Source organism: Equus caballus, chromosome 23 (assembly GCF_041296265.1).
Source record: "Equus caballus isolate H_3958 breed thoroughbred chromosome 23, TB-T2T, whole genome shotgun sequence".
Classification (NCBI taxonomy): domain Eukaryota; kingdom Metazoa; phylum Chordata; class Mammalia; order Perissodactyla; family Equidae; genus Equus; species Equus caballus.
Genome location: NC_091706.1, coordinates 68,217,229 through 68,232,350, shown reverse-complemented (window position 1 = coordinate 68,232,350; position 15,122 = coordinate 68,217,229). Strand labels below are relative to the sequence as shown.

At 55.9% G+C, this 15,122-nt stretch overlaps 1 protein-coding gene and 1 long non-coding RNA gene across 10 annotated transcripts in view; both read left to right on the top strand.

Annotated features, from left to right (window-relative positions):
- Window positions 1–15,122, top strand: part of FGD3 (FYVE, RhoGEF and PH domain containing 3) — a 61,595-nt gene that overhangs the window by 9,308 nt on the left and 37,165 nt on the right. For 2 of the 9 annotated variants that reach the window (XM_070248676.1, XM_070248673.1), the window contains exon 1: window positions 11,220–11,358. The exons of 2 other annotated variants lie outside the window; for them this stretch is intronic. The gene's annotated coding sequence lies outside the window, so the exon portion shown is untranslated. Of the gene's footprint in view, window positions 1–10,108; window positions 10,247–10,741; window positions 11,359–12,756; window positions 13,064–15,122 lie in introns of those variants that run through there. 5 more of the 9 variants (XM_023627616.2, XM_005605105.4, XM_014735538.3 and 2 more) reach the window with 5 other exon arrangements.
- LOC138920364 (uncharacterized) lies at window positions 779–4,330 on the top strand. The gene is made up of 2 exons (XR_011431422.1): window positions 779–955; window positions 3,142–4,330. It is a non-coding gene; the product is annotated as an uncharacterized lncRNA (long non-coding RNA).

Below are 15,122 nucleotides of genomic sequence, written 5' to 3'. Positions count from 1 at the left end.
TTGTAGTTCTCAGCACATGAGCTTGGTACATGTTTTGTTAGATTTACGTTTGAGGTTTGTTTGTTGGGCTTTTTTTAGTGTAAATGGCATTGTCTTTTTAAATTTTGGTGTCTGCACCTTCATTTCCAGCATAAAAAAATCAAGCGGTCTTGAATTGATCTTGTATGCTTGACCTGCTGGACTCACTTATCAGTTCTCAGAGTATTTTTGTAGATTCTTGGGATTTTCTTTGCAGGCAGTCACGTCATCTGCCGATGTGGACATTTCCATTTCTTCCGTTCCGCTCTGCGGGCGTGTTGTTCCTCGCCTTATATGCTGGTCACAAGCTCACCTCGCTGATGGGCAAGAATAGTGAGAACATTCTTAGGGGGTGTGATGGGCTGAACTGTGCCCCCCGAGATTCCTCTGTTGAAGTCCTAACTCCCAGTCCCCCGAAATGTGACAGTATTTGGAGAAAGACCTTTAAAGGGGTGATTAAGTTAACAAGAGGTCATATGGGTGGGTTCGAATCCAGTGAGACTGTGTCCTCATAAGAAGAGGAGGATAGACACAGACAGGCACACAGGGACGACCTGTGAGGACACAGGCAGGAGACGGCGTCTGCACGCCCAGGAGAGGCCGCAGGAGGAGCCAGCCCTGCCCGCACCCTCATCTCAGACCTCCAGCCTCCAGGGCTGTGGGAAAATAAGACTCTGTTGTTTCTGTGGTATTTTGCTCTGGCAACCAGAGCAGGCTCACACGCCCGCCCCGGAGCACAGGTCACCGCTGCCCTGGCTCCGTGGCTCTGCTTCATCCAGTTGAACTAGTTGAGCTTCGTCGAGTGTTGTCTTTGGTTTCTCGGTTCCTTTGAGAGCCACCCATGTCATCGGTCAACAGCAGTCCGCTTCTTTCTGCTGCTGAGCGACGTTCCTTGTCATGGCCATACCAAGCTTTGCTTGTTCTCCAGTGGGAGGAGGTGGGTTGACCGGTTTTGAGTTGTTAAGAACAAGGCTGCTGCAGACGTCTGTGCGCAGCTTTCTGTGTGGACAGGTGTTTCTTTTTTCTTGGGTGGGATCCTAGGAGCGGCACTGCCGGGTCACAGGGCAGAGGTACGTGCACCTCCAGGAGGAAGTGCCCAGCGGTTGCAGGGTTTCGTGCTTCCTGGTACGGTGAGAGTTCTGTCCCTCCACTTCCTGCTGGCACTCGGTATTGTCGGCCTTTTTCATTGTGGCCATTCCAATGGGGCGTGGGGAGATCCCGCTGTGGCTTTAGTTGGCATTTCCCTGGTGACAGGTGGCGTCGAGCACCTCCCCATGGGCTCACTGTCCATTTAGGTAACTTTTCTTAGTCAAGTGCCCAGTCTAGTCTTTCCCTCAAATTTTTTTATTGATCATTTATCTTTTTCTTATTGATTTGTAGGAATTCTTTATGTATTCTGGAACAAGTCCTTGGTCAGATAGATGTATCACAAATATTTCCTCCCAGTCTGTGGCTTGCGTTTTCATTTTCCTAGTGGGCCTTTTGATGAGCACAGATTTTTGTTTTGTTTTTTTTTTTGAGGAAGATTAGCCCTGAACTAACATCTGCTGTCAATCCTCATCTTTTTGCTGAGGAAGGCTGGCCCTGAGCTAACATCCGTGCCCATTTATACGTGGGACGCCTGCCACAGCATGGATGGCGAAGCGTTGCCATGTCCGCACCCGGGATCGAAACCGGCGAACCCCAGGCTCCCAAAGCGAAACGTGCACACTTAACCGCTGAGCCACTGGGCCAGCCCCTGAGAGCAGGTTTTTGTGTTGATGAAGTTCAGTTTACTGGGTTTTTCTTCTGTGGCTTGTGCCCTTTATGGCCTAAGGAGCTCTGCCTGCCTCAAGTGCATGAGCGTTGTGACCTGTGTGTCCTTAGAGGCTGTGTAGTTGCAGTGTTTGCAGTTAAGACTGTGACTCGTTTCCAGTTATTTTTAGGTGTGTGGGGAGTGGGGGTCAGGGTCGTTTTTCCCTGTGGGCGTCCACTCGTTCCAGCACGCTCGCTGACACAGCTTTCCTTTCCTTTCCCGCTCATGCACGTTGGCACCTTGGCTGAAAATCAACTGACTGTATGAATGTGAATCCACTTCTGGACCCTCTATCTGCTCCATTGGTCTATTTCTCTATCCCTATACCGATACTGCACTGTCTTGATTTTAATTTAATCTTATTGTTATAGAAATTATTTTACTTGTTATGGTGAGTCCTTGACTGTGGTAATGTATCAAACTAGTTCTTCGCTGTGGGACGTTCAGCATGTCTCCAGCTTTCCCTTTGCAGACATCGCTGTGCTCAACGTCCTTGCTCGTCTGTGGTGGTGAGAGGAGTGACCCCCAGGGGCATGGGTGGGAGGGGTGGGAGCTGTGTGCTCTCACCACTGTTTTGGTTGAGGCTCCAGACGGTCTTCCACAAGGTGGTAGGGGGCACCCCAACAACGAGTTTGCCCCTTTTCAGGCCTTCCTGCCTTTGGGGTGCTAATGCTGCCTGTGCTCCGTAATGCTCCCTCCTGCTCTCTGTGCTCCCTCATGCTCCCATCCTTCTATGTGCTCCTCCTGTCTTTATGCTCTCTTGTGCTCCTCATACTGCCCCATGCTCCTCAAGCTCCCCATGCTCCCTCACACTCCTCATGCCCCCTGTGTCCCTTGTGCTCCCTCTGCTTCCTCCATACTCCTCATTCTCCCTCATGCGCCCGTCCTTCCCTGTCCTCCTCCTGCTTCCCCTGTCCTCGTGCTCCCCTGGGCCCCTCCATGCTCCCTGTGCTCCCGTCCTCCTCTGTGCCTGCGTGCTCCTCTGTGCTGTGCCTGTGGAGCACTGTCTCATGTCTCAGCTCTGTGCTGCCTTGTCGTGGTGACAAGCCCTGGGAGGACGTGGAATCTCTTGTTTGTTCTTGTTGTTATCATAGTCTTATGAAAGTGATTATATTGAGAAAATAGACAATATGATTACATGGTTGTAAAACCAAAGAGATACAAGAGAGCTCTCACTGCCACCCTGTCTCCGTCCACCCTCTCCCTTGTTCTCTATAGAGCAGTATTTTTAACTGTTTTTAAACATTTTCAAACTTATAGAAAAGTTGCAAGAATTGATTCACTGTGTCCGTATTTCCCCATATTTACTCTCTCTCCCATACACATAGGTAGACACTTGTGTCAGAACCGTTTGAAAGAAGACTTGCTGACCTCACAGTGGAGCACTTGGCGGCCAGGCCCTTCACCCGTGGTCGTGAGGGTGTCATGGCAGGTCCTGCCCCGCCTTGGGCAGGTGCCCCTGCAGTTGGTAGGTGGCCCGGGTCTGTCAGCAGGCCCCTCCACTGGCCGAGTTGTTTCCCAGACGCAGGAACCACCGGCACGCCATCGATGTGCGCTGTGCCGAGGCACCGGCTGCACCGACTGCCAGAGGGTGCACGTGGGGTCAAAGGGCGATCATCCCTGTCACCTCCCAGCCACCTGTGCGGGACCTCTTCCCCTACCTCACCCAGTCTCTGCTGATATGATGGGCCAGTTCTGTGATCTGCGGTCCCTTGGTGTGTGTGAGGTGGAGCCGTGTCTCAAGTGTAAGAGCCTCTTAGAGTCTCTTCTCTGAATTATCTGTTCCTGCCCTTTGCCCAGAGTTACTGGTTTCTGGATCATTCCACAGTCCGCTCATCCCCCAACCCCTACCTGGACTGAGTGATGAGGGTGACTCATGGGATGGGGGTCAGCCACCTGAATCTTTAAAAAAAATTAAAAACTGAGGCATTTTGCACCTACACCAAATGTGGGTTGAGTTGGATCCCCTTGTCTACCTCTGCACACGGATCCCAGACAAACGTCAGACTTCTGTCTGGTGGCCGTTTTCACTGCCTGCTTGTCTCTCCTGCTGCGCTGAGGTGGACACGTGAGCCAGGAGGTTATTCGGGGTGTGAGGTCCAGGAGGCGAGATCTGCGAAGAGCTGCCCCCCTCATGGTCCCACGATAGGGCTGATCCACCTCAGTAAAGCACTGGACACTGGACTTCAAAACCTCTTATTTTGGAATAGTTTTGTGTGTACAGATGATCCCTGGTTCCTGCGCCTTCACCAGCTTCTCCACCAACAGCCGGCTCCGTGTGAAGCTGGCAGAGCGCCGTCAACAGCCGGATTCCACGGGCGTCGGTCTGGGCTGCCACACGGTGTTCAGTAAATATTGAATTTCAGCGTCGTCTGTACCCAGAATTCTGCTGAAAGACAGCAGAGAGAATTAGGTTCTCTCGATAAGTTTTTTTACAAAGAGATAAAACACCTGAATTCTCCATATTTCTAATCTTTTAAGTCCCAGTGTACTTAATAAACGTTGGTTTTGCCGTTTTTCATCTCTCTACATTTATAGCGACAGTGAGAGAGTTCTCAGGCGTCTGGCAGATGTTCTACAGGTCCCGGAACAAACATCGTTTTCCCTTTGGTCAGGACCCTTTGTGGCCATTTCGGCCGCCCTGCACGGCCGTGTGGCAGGGACCACCCATGCCAGCTGCTTAAGATGGGTTTACTGAGGCCGCTCTGGGTCGCCGTGCTGGCGTGGGGACACCCCATCAGGGACACTGAAGTGGTGTCGGCCCCGCGGCCTGGATCCACAGCCAGGGACACCCTCCGTGTGCCCAGGTGAGTGACCTGATTCTGAGCATCTTTTGGGGTGGGTCCAGCTTACCCCACAAATCCAGCCCAGGCAGGTCTGCCTGTGCGCGTGTACTGAGTAAATGCCGCTGCTGTCCCCTTCGGATCTTCCCTCAAAGGCTCCGACACCACCCTGGGTGACGGCTTCACTGAGAAGGCATGCCAAGTCTCACCTCTGGATGCCAGCAGGACGTGTCCCCCAGGAGGGTGACCTGGTAGCAGCAGTGGGCAGGAGATGTGTGTATCAGTCGGGGTCAGCTGGCTCCGGAGGCTCCGTTGTGGCCCAAGGCCGCAATGGGAGGGCTCTGCTCCACGCAGGCTCACAGGGACTCAGGGGAGCAGCCAGCTTTGGGGGGAAGCTGTGACTCCCCAGCGGGTGACGTGGAGTAAGGGGTTGATTGTAGGAGCCGGATGGTCCACAACATGAGACACCAAGAAGGAAGGTTCTGGCATGCCTAACAGCAGACCAGGCGGGAACGAGGGGGGCTGTGGACCCGCTTTTGGGGCAGGAGTGGGGGTGCTGTGGCCCCTGTCTGGTGCTCGTCCTGTGTTGATGGTGGTGGCTTTGGGGGTGCTGGTTTGGGCACCGAGCAGAGAGGAGTGGGGCCGGCTCGAGCCTGCCAACACCCTGAGCGGGTCTCTCCCCTCTAATTGGAGGGAGGTGCTGCTTGCTTCCGCCCCTGGATCTCTTTTCCCAGAGCTGCCCTGACTCACCCACTGGCAGAAGGGAACCTGGGAGACAGCAGTCCAGCTAGCCCAGCGATGGGCCAGCCCCAGTCTGTCCGTCTGGCTCCAGGGCCCGTGTTCCATGCGTCTGCCCGGCAGATGGGGGAGAGGGAGCTGGACGATGGCATGGGGCTTTTGAGGGGCCAGCCTGTGGGGGTGCGTCACTCCCTGTGTCCAGGGCTGGGTCACACGGCCCCACCCCGTGCAGGGGAGGCCTGAGTGATAAGACATGGACACTCCACTCTCCAGAAGAAGGCGGGGGTGGTTTGCTGTCCGTACTCCTCGCTTGCGAAGAAGTGCAGATCAAAAGCAACACGAGGGACCGTTTCATGCTGTTTAACGTTTCATACTATGAAAATACTCGTTTCTGGCAAAGGGTGTTGCAACGGTCACTGTGGGTTCTAATGTCTGTTGTTCTGATGATTTTGCATGGCGGCTTGTCAACACGTGCCAGGCATCCCCTCACTGCCTCTGTACAGCCCCAGGGGCCGGGGACCCCGTGAGCCGTGTCTGGAACGTGCCCGAGCATTTGCCAAAAGGGTATTCACAGTGGTGATGCTGTTTGAGCTCAGACCCTCTCAAATGGCCAGGTCCTAAGAACATTAAAAGACTTGAGGACTTTCCTAGAACCTGGTCAGTGCAGCCAATGTGCACAGCGCAGTGTGTCCATCACTCCAATTTTAGCCAGTGGTGCCGACAAGGAGTCACCGTCCCCACCCAGAGAGGAGCCCAAAGCTACCAGGGCGGCTGGCAGTGGAAGAAACCGGCCAGGGTGGGGCTGGGAAGGGCACCGAAACGCTTCTCAGGGACAAGTGTGTCTCCTCGGGCTCAGAGGGCCAGCTGCTCCTGGGTCGTCGGCAGGAAATTCGGGATGCCAGACAAAACACAGGACACCAGTTAAATCAGAATTTCAGGTGACCAGTGAATAGTTTTCTAACATTATATCCTAAATATTGCACGGGATATTCTTGCACCAAAAAATTATTCGTCATTTGCCTAAATTTTAAATTTAACTGGGTGTCCTATGTTTTTATTTGCTAAATCTGGCCACCCTAGCCAAATGATGTTTCAGTGGAAAAGTTTGTTTTTAAACACGTCCCTGCCTGCAGCTCCAATCCCGACCCCAGCAGGGATGGCAGACATTGGCCAGGGAGGCGGCTACTCGGGCCATCTTGCTTGTCTGCCGCCCAAAACTGCCGGTCTGCGTTATGGCAGGGGCTCCAATCCGGACTCGAGACCATCCAGGGATCTGAAAGTGTTAAGCTGGGATTCGGAAGTTCTGTGCATCCGTCAGAAAACTTGGGCTTGGACAAACGCTGCAACAAAATGCTCAAACGCGTTCTCCTTTCAGAGCTGAACGACTCTGGTGCTGATCTAGGGAGGCGGCTTGGAGAGTCTTAGGTGTGGCTGTCCTCGGGTCTGAGCGGGGCCTGGGGGTGGCCGCACAGAGAGGAAATTGGCCCGGCAACCCGCCCCGGTGTCTCTGGGTCTCCCCTGCTGGAGCCCCCCTACAAGCATCCTCCTGGCTCCCCCACCTCTCAGGTCCCGGCCCCTCCCAGCCTCCTTCTCTCTCACTCACCAAGATGTGCTGCCAGGTGGGAACACCCTGGGTCCAGGTGGGGGAGCGTGCACCACTGCAGGGTGCATGTGCACCCAGGAGGGGACGCGAGGCTGGCCGGGCGGGGCTGGGAGCGGGGATTCACTTCACACTGTGCACACCCAAGCCTTGTGCGACGTTTCCTGTTTAAAACCAAGGCCGCCTAAAGACACTCGCCCTGGATGACGGAGCCCAGGAGCCTCACCCCGCCTCCTTCAGGCCTCATATTCTGGCCAAGATCAGCCCCGAGCTCTGTTAACGCTCCGTGGCCCTGAGAACTGGTCAGTGCAGCTCCCTCTCTGTGCCCGCTGTGGCTGTGCGCCGCAGGAGACCTCCCGGGCCGCCCCCGCCCTTTCTACCTGAGTTTTTTTTTTTTTAAGTGGCACTTAATTTTAATTTTTATCAAAGTCATATGTGTACCTAGCTCAAGAAAGTATAATGCTTAGTGTAAAAATTGGCCCTTCCTAGCCCATCTCAACTTTAGTTTTCATTCCCCGGAAGCCATCACTTTTTTCTCTTAACTTTGTCTTCTAGTATTTAACTCCACGTTTCTCTTTCTTGATTATTTCAATTTTTAACACCATCCACTGATTTCCTACCATCAAGATGAAGATTCAGTTCTCTTACACCCTCAGCTCCTCAGTTTTTAAGTCATAATTTTTTGTTAAAATAGTATTCAGTCACGACTTTCTTTTTAACTTTTTATTGAGATTATGATAGTTTACAATCTTGTGAAATTTCAGTTGTCCATTATTGTTAGTCATGTTGTAGGTGCACCCCTTCACCCTTTGTGCCCACCCTGCACCCCCCCTTTCCCCTGGTAACCACTAATCTGTTCTCTTTGTCCACATGTTTAACTTCCACCTATGAGTGGAGTCATACAGACATTGTCCTTCTCTATCTGGCTTATTTCACTTAACACAATTGCCTCAAGGTCCATCCATGTTGTTCTGAATGGGACGATTTTATCCTTTTTTATGGCTGAGTGGTATTCCATTGTGTATATATATACCATATCTTCTTTATCCAATCATCAATTGATGGGCACTTGGGTTGCTTCCACATCTTGACTATTGTAAATACTGCTGCAATGAACATAGGGGTGCATGGGACTTTTGGAATTGCTGGTTTCAAGCTCTTTGGATACATACCCAGTAGTGGGATGGGTCATATGGTATTTCTATTTTTAATCTTTTGAGAAATCTCCATACTGTTTTCCATAGTGGCTGCACCAGTTTGCATTCCCACCAACAGTGTATGAGGGTTCCTTTTTCTCCACAACCTCTCCAACATTTGTTACTTTTTGTTTTGGATATTTTTGCCATTCTAACTGGTGTAAGGTGATATCTTAGTGTAGTTTTGATTTGCATTTCCCTGATGATCAGTAATGATGAGCATCTTTTCATGTGTCTATTGGCCATCCATGTATCTTCTTTGGAGAAATGTCTGTTCGTGTCCCCCCCCCCCCCCGCCCATATTTTGATCGAGTTGTTTGATTTTTTGTTGTTAAGTTGTGTGAGTTCTTTATATAGTATGGAGATTAACCCTTTGTCGGATATATGACTTGCAAATATTTTTTCCCAATTGGTGGGTTGTTTCTTTTCTATCTTAGTTTTGAAATTTTTTTTGTTGAGTAGACAGTCTAAACTTTCATGTCAAATGCATTGATCTTTTTCCTTTATGGTTTATGCCTTAAAAATTCTTCTTACCTGAAGTCCTAAGGACATGTCTACATATTTTGTTCTGGAGGTTTTAAGTGTTCTTGCTTCTCATATTTGGTCCTTTATTCATCTGGAGGATATTTTCATGTATGGTGACAGGCAGCAACCCCGTTTTATCCCTCTCCATACTTGCTGAGTGGTCCATCCTTTCCACACTGATTCAAAATGACGTCTCTACTGTGTGTGCATCTGTGCATGAGATGCACACGCACACACACACCTGCACACGCATGCACATGCCCTTCTCATCCACGGCCTTGCACCTGGCACTGTAGCTGGGCCTGTTTGCCGGTCTGTCTCCTCCAGCTTCTGAGCAGCCCTCAGAGGGCGGGCCTTACATTCTCGCTCTCCATGAGCGGTATGGTTTGTGGCATGAGACTCCATCCTTCATCTGTGGAGCGGGGACCTGTGCCAATTCGTGACTTTCTCGTGAGGACAAGAGCAGATGGTACTGGAAGGGCTGATGTGGTGGTGGGCAGTGGGCTGGGAACTCCATACGTGTCGTCACGATGACCTTGGTGTCTGGAGAGCTGGCACATGGCGGGGTGTACGTGCTCACGGAGAGAGCTTGAGCCAGGGCTGGACAGGAAATGCGCCTGCGGTCTGTGGACTCTCTGAACCCTGGACTTGGCCCCACAACTCTGTCCCCATGCTGTCCACTGCCCCTTGTGTGGACCTTCCTGGGCTCCTCACCGGCCAGTCCCTGATCCCAAGAGATGCCCCACGCCCTCCTCTTCCAGGGGCAGGCACTGGGCGTGAGGCTCTCTCGGGATGCAGGCGCTGCCCAGTTCAGCGTCCTGGGGCTGCTTCCTCTCAGCCAGCCTGGAGCTCCATCCCTCTGAGTGCCCGGCCTCCAGGGTTCCTCTGCCTTCTGCAGATGGGCTGCCCCCAGGTCATTGCCAGCTGGCCCAGCAGGTGGGGCTGGGGTCCCTGGGGCAGAGCCAGGGCCCTGGGAAGACCCCTCCCCATCAGAGCTGCCCCCTGTGCAGAGAGCTGTCTGGGGGAGGAGCGAGCAGCCCCCAGAGGACAGGAGAGGGGGTGGTGGACAGCAGGCACGCGGTCCTCCCCTGAAGAGCCTCTAACCCCTGAAGTTATTTGGGGTCATGGGAAGTGAACCGCACAGCACGGGTCTTCACTGTTGTCACTAGGGAGCCCTGCAGGGTTGACCACTCGGTTTGGACCATTGGGTCATTAATGAAGTAATTGGATAGAGAAATGGTAACGTGCCCATTGATGCCCTGTGGCCGTGGCTCTACTGGGGGCTGACCCCTTGACCTCCAGGTCGCCCCTTGCCCTTCTTCTTGATAACGGTCTTATGTCACCTATCTATCACTGTGTAACAAACTACCCAGAACTTAGTGGCTTACAATGACAGTAAACACTTAACTCAGTTAGTTTTGTACCCACTTCTAAGTCATTTGCTCCCTCGCAGGAAGTTGGTGCCGCTATTGGCAGGGTGCCCAGCCCCTCCCCACCCGCGGCTCCCATAGCGCTGCCTGGGCATCCTCAGGACGTGGCAGTGGGCCCCCTGGAGCAAGTGACCCAGGAGAGAAGGCAGAAACTGCATGTGGTATGTGACCTGGCTTTGGAAGTCACCCCGTCATTGCCACGGAGTCCTATTGGCTACGGGACTGGATCAGCCCTATTCAGGGTGGGTGTGGCCACACAGGCTCAGGGTCACCAGGAGATGACCATCACGGGCCACCTTGAGGGTGGCTGCCTCATGGTGGAGATACCCCCCAAGATGGGAGGACTCTGGACCCCAGTTCTGCCTTCCAGCCCTGCCCTGCCTGGCCTACTTCTTGTCTGTCCCCTGCCCGGACCCTCACCGTTTGGGTCCTTACACCTGGCCTGCTGCTGTGTGGCCGGCATTCATCTCTGCTTTCTCAGTTCGTTTCTGTACAGTGGGGACCTGGCCTGGGTCCCAGGCCCTGACGGGGCCCTGCTGCTGGTCTCCAGGCTCAGGGGTGTCAGTGGGGAAGGGCTGTGCTGGGGAATAGAGGAGGTGCTGTCCTTTCCAGCCTGGGCAGGAAGCATCCAGATGGCCCACCTGCCACAGGCCAGGCTCTTGTTCCTCACAGACGCCCACAGCAAGTCCCCTGTTCTCTTCACTTTATGGAGGAAGGACTGGGGCCCAGTGACGTGTGCAGGTCACACACTCATCCTTTGCCACCTGCTGGGGGCAGGGGAGCAGCTCTGGGCCCTCAGTGGTGGGGGCCGCTGGCTGGGCCAGACGGAGCTTGTCCCCACCTGGGTCTTCAGGTCCCTGGAGGGGTTGCACCTGTGTCCCAGAGCAGGGCCTGGGCCCAGGCTGCTATGTGTGTGGCCTGCTGGACCTCCTCAGACGCCCCTCTCTGAGGGTCCGAGTGGCCCTCAGTTCTGCTCAGAAAAGCCCACAGAGGTAGAGGCAGGAGGGCTGCGACCTCCACGCCCAGGACCCCTCAGGGCCGGAGCGGCTGGTTAAACTTTAAACGGCCACAGGCGGTGGGACCTGGGCCTCAGACTGCGCCTGGCTGGTTTGGGCTGCATTTTTGCAAGACCGGTGGCTGGAGAACCAGCGAGCTGGGCGGGCGGCAGTGCGGAAATGCACCTCCGTTTGGGGACCCATGTTGCGAAAACAGCAGGAGGAAGTTGTGTCTGCTGCCGCCAGATCAGCCGGGAGGGAGGCGCCGCCGAGCGCAGGTGAGTGGGGCTGGCTCCGGGGTCTCCTGAGAGCCAGCACTGGTCCCATCGTCCGGGCACTCCTGGGATGGGGCGGGTCGGAGCGGGAGTCTGGGTCTTGTGTCTTTAAGGCGGGAGCTGCCGAGGGGGCCCCCGTGGCGTCTGGTTGCCCTTGGCTTCCTGTGCTGCCTCTGGCCCTGTTTGTGGAAAGTCGGGACCGCTGGCGTTGTGGGCAGCAGATCCTTAGTAAACACCAAGGGCCGGTGTCTTCTGGGGTGGCCCAGACTCTAGCGGAGACTACCTGGAGCCTGGGAGGGGCTGGGGTCTGCGGCTGACCGGTTCAGGGTGATCCCTGCGTCAGCCGGCCAGTGCCCCTGCCCATGGCCCGGCCCCCTCTGTCGCTGAGGCCCCAGGGCAATACAGGTCGTCTTTTGCCTGAGCCTGGAGGGCGGGTGGTCCCAAACGCAGTCCCTAGGGGACTAGGCCTTCCCACACGGAGGGGGTTCCGGAAGGTTCCTCTGCAATCTGCAGTTTAGATACTGACAGACAGGCCCATGTATGGTGGCGCTTCTAAGAGGGAGGCCCCAGCCCACCAGGGCCTCCCAGGGTCCCCCACTCGAGGGCAGTGGCCAAGCCACTGGGAGGGGCTCGTGGGCCAGGGGAGGGTCTCGGATAGCGGTGGGAACACCAGAGGCTACCGTGTTTGTGCGCGCGGTGCAGATAGCGCGATGAGCCCTGCAGTGGGGTGGTTGGAGGGCACAGCGCACCCAGTGCACTGGCTCCTGCACCCTCCTGCTTGGCGGTGCGGGGCTCCCCGTGACAGGATGCTCAGCCTGTCCACGGCTTCCCGGGGCGGGGAGGTGCTGCGGGGTCCCCCTGGTGGAAGGAAAGACAGGCCTGGGGCCTTCTGAGACCCCGCTGGAGAGGGCAGACTGGGCATGGGCCGCAGGGGCTGGGCTGGGGTGATGCCTTGGCCCACTGGGACGCTCGGCGTGGGCCCTGCTCCGTGACTTTGGGCAGCTGCTCCCACCTCTGCTTTCCTGTCCGCGAGGTAGAGCTGAGTGGAGCCCGGCTCTGAGCGGAGCACACGCCTGTGGGCCGGCATGCTGAGGGCAGCTCTGCAGTTGCTCAGGGCCTCCCTCGGATAACCCCAGGGCCGACTGGCTCGGCCGTTCTTTCGGGAGAGGAAACTGAGACACACAGAGCCCCACTACTTGCCCGGGGCTGCAGCCTGCACCTGCCCAGCTGGCCCAAACCCCAACCTTCAGAGCCTGACCACTGGCTCGGCGACGGCCCCCTGGCTGAGCTGGGCTGGATGCTGAGGGGAGGAAGTGGTTTGTCCCCAGCTGGGTGGCTTCAGGAGGCCAGAGGCCCCGCTTCCGCTCCTCCGGGCTGACGTCGTCTCCGCACAAGACCAGCACCTCCCACAACGCAGGGCCCCGAAGCTGGACAGGACGTGTGCTTGTGCACGCACAGGCCTGGCCTGCGCTGGTCTGTCAAGGTCAGAGTGTAGATGAGGCCTGAGAGAAGCCCCAGAGCACAGCCCGGCTTTGCTGCCCTGAGCCCCTCAATAGTCCTGTCCCCGGATGCAGAACAGTGACCACAAAGAAGTTGCTGGTCCCAGAGCCAGGAGCACCCGCCTCGGCACATCCTGTCTACCTGCTCCAGGTGGGCTCTGACAACCCCCAATGACAGATGAGGAAACTGAGGCTCCGCAGTAAAGGGGGTGAGCATGGGAGTCAAAATGCAGCCTTGGGTGTTACTCAGTGTAGGACAGATGTAAAACCCAGACCTGAGCAGGAGTCACCCACCTGCACAGCCATCTGGCTGCCTGTGGCTGTGAAATCCATCCTGGCTCCAACCCCTGGGTCCCACCTCCTCCCTTTCTGGACTCGTCCACCGGGGCTCACTGCCAGCTCTTCAAATGGCCTGGCTCACTCTGGTTCGCCTTCATGCCCTTCCCTCTGTCTGAGATGCTGTCCCCTCTGTCTAGGATGCTATTCCCTCTGTCTGAGATGCTGTCCCCTCTGTCTGAGTCCCCATGTGTGGTGGTGATGACTGATCACCTAGGTGCCCAGTGAGGTGGGCGGTGATGGACCTTACGAGTCAGTTCTGGGGGCTTTGGTGGGGCACACGTGCAGCCTGTTGGTACCCAGGACATGGGGCTCTTGCTGCTGCAGGCGTGTGGTTCCGGGAGGGTGCATCTTCGGGCTGGGCTGCCCTTACCCGGGAATAACCGGGCGGGGTCACTGTGCAGTTAGATGAGACGTGGGGGAGCCAAGCCTCGTGACAGACGAGAGAGGGGGACTTGACCTTCCGTAAACTCAGTTTAGATTTATAGTTTCAAAATCTGGACTCAGCTGAAGCGTGTGTGTGTGCTTCTGTGGGAGCGCACATTAGAACGGAGTGAAGATGCTGACTCAGTCCATCTACCCTCTGTTCACCAAACACACTCACCAAGTCCTGCCATTTGCAGGCAGGCACCTCGGGAAAGAGGCCTACATCCTGGCAGGGAGCAGGGTGGGAAGGTGTGGGCGTGCCTGGGGGAAGGCCTGTCACGGAGGCGGGGAGCCAGTGCACAGGTAGCTGGGCCAGGCTGTTCCTACAGAGGGAGCAGCTGTGCAAAGGCCCTGAGGTGGCTCCTGGAGCCAGGGACGTGTGGGAGAAGTGTCAGAGCCACACTGGTGAAGGATTTCTGTAACATTGGGAAGCTGTTGGAAGGTTCTTGTTTGTTTTGTTTCATCACCTTTTTAATGAAATATGTCCAGTCTAATCAAAAGTCGAGAGAATTCTGTAGTGAACCCAGGGTGCCCAACCGAGGGGGTCAGAATGGACTGAAGAGCCCCCTCCCTGGCCCCAGTCATGGGCCTGGGGGTCTTGGTGCTGTGGGGGTAAATTGTTTTCCCCCAAAACTTGGTTATGAAAAGTTTCAGACACAGCAAAGCTCCAGGAATTTTGCAGCGAATCAGCCCTGAGAGCCCGGCTCCCTCTCCCAGTCTGTCCCGCAGGAAGGGCTCTTTCTATTTTAAGGTCTGATTTTATTTTTAGAGCGGCTGTGAGGGGCGTGGGAATGGACAGTGACTGTAACGTTTACGTTCCTCCTCGACGAAAGCAGAATAAAATCAGGAACAAAATAGGAAATAGCAATAAAATAAATAAGTACAGAAAATTAAAGTAGGAAGTAAAAGAAAACTATGAAGTCAGGATGTAAGCACAGAGGGAAGCGGGGGAGGCGTGGAGTCCTGGCCCAGCCCTGCCAGGCCCGTGCCAGCCCCGGGGGTCTGCGCGCGGGGGGTCGGCCCGAGAGCTCGCGGTGGCCGCCGGGCTCCGCTCTGAGGGGCCCAAGCCTGCAGCTCCCGAGCCCGCGCCGGCGAGGGGTCCGGCCGCCGTGTCCGTCTAACAGACGAGGAAACCGAGGCCCGCGCAAGTCGCGCTTGTCCCCGGCTGCCGGCCGTGAGCGGAGGCCGACCACGCCGACCGCAACCTCGGGCCAGGCCGCGCGCTGTGGCCCCGGGTCCGCGCAGGGGGGTGGCCGTGCGCCCTGCGGCCGCGGGCTGTCGCTGGGAGACCCACGGGCGGCCTGGCCGGAGCGGGGCGTCCAGGCAGGGCCTCCGCGCCGCAGGAGCCCCGGACCTCGGGGTGCGGGCGCTGGCCCGCTGCTCTCACGCCCGAGGTGCCTCCTGGGGAGGCTCCCACGGTCTCAGGAACGCGGTCCAGCAAGGAGTCATGCCACGTGTCCCCACGTCATTTGTTGGCCTCAAAGAATGACACCCAGGCTCTGCGCG